We start from the raw sequence: 936 nt of genomic DNA on the forward strand, positions 1-936 counted from the left end.
GCGTCAGCATAAGCAATCAGCTCATCGGCGAACTACCATCCAAAGATTACAGCAAGACTGAAACATCATTTTCTTCCCTACAGTGGCCCTACGTCTCGCCCGGTCGACTTGGACGGCTCGCCTAACCCTAGCCGCCAGGGTCACCACCACCTCCCTCCCTTCCCTCCGCCGCCGCCGGAGGACCCGCTGGGCTAAGCCCAGGGGCCGACGGTGGTGGCAGAGGCTCTCCTCCCTGCATCGCATCGGAGGGGGTGGGGTAGGACCTCCACACGCGTGACGGCGCAGCGGCAATCTGATCCATGATGGCGCGAAGGCGTGCTCCGGGCGGAGGCCTTGGGCGACGGCGCGGTTGTCTGGTGCCGATCCGGCGGCGGCGGCGTGAAGAGGGCGTCGTGGAGGTCTGGGCTAGCCAGATCAGGATCCTAGGGCGGCGGCCCTAGACGGCGGCGGTGGCTGAAGCTCGGGCTTCCCGCGGCAGCATGGCGTGGTGCAGTCCATATCCAAGGCAGATCTGCGTCTGCGATCTCGTGGTTTTGCCACGGATTGGTTCCGATCAGAGACGGTGATGAGCGTGCGGGATCGATCTCGGCGGCTCTCGCGGTTTGGCGAGGTGGGGTGGGAGTCCTCCTACCAGGCTCCAATGGTGGCGCATTCAGGCAGTGGCCGGTGTGCCAGGGCTCCTACGGTGGCACTGCTGTTGCGGTTGGTCACCGGATCTAGGCGGCTAGATCTGGGGCTTTGAAGGCGGTCGAGACAGTGCACAGGTTGTCGGGTGGATTTCTTGAGACGGATCCGAGTGAAAACTTGATCTTCGGTCATTGGCCGAAGCCGGTGATGACGATGCCCTTATCATTGTTTCCTTCGTGAAGGCATCATCGAGGTATAAATCCCAAACCCACCCAATAACTCCGAGGGAAACCCTGGACCAGTTGATCG

This window comes from Triticum dicoccoides, chromosome 7B (assembly GCF_002162155.2).
Source record: "Triticum dicoccoides isolate Atlit2015 ecotype Zavitan chromosome 7B, WEW_v2.0, whole genome shotgun sequence".
NCBI lineage: Eukaryota > Viridiplantae > Streptophyta > Magnoliopsida > Poales > Poaceae > Triticum > Triticum dicoccoides.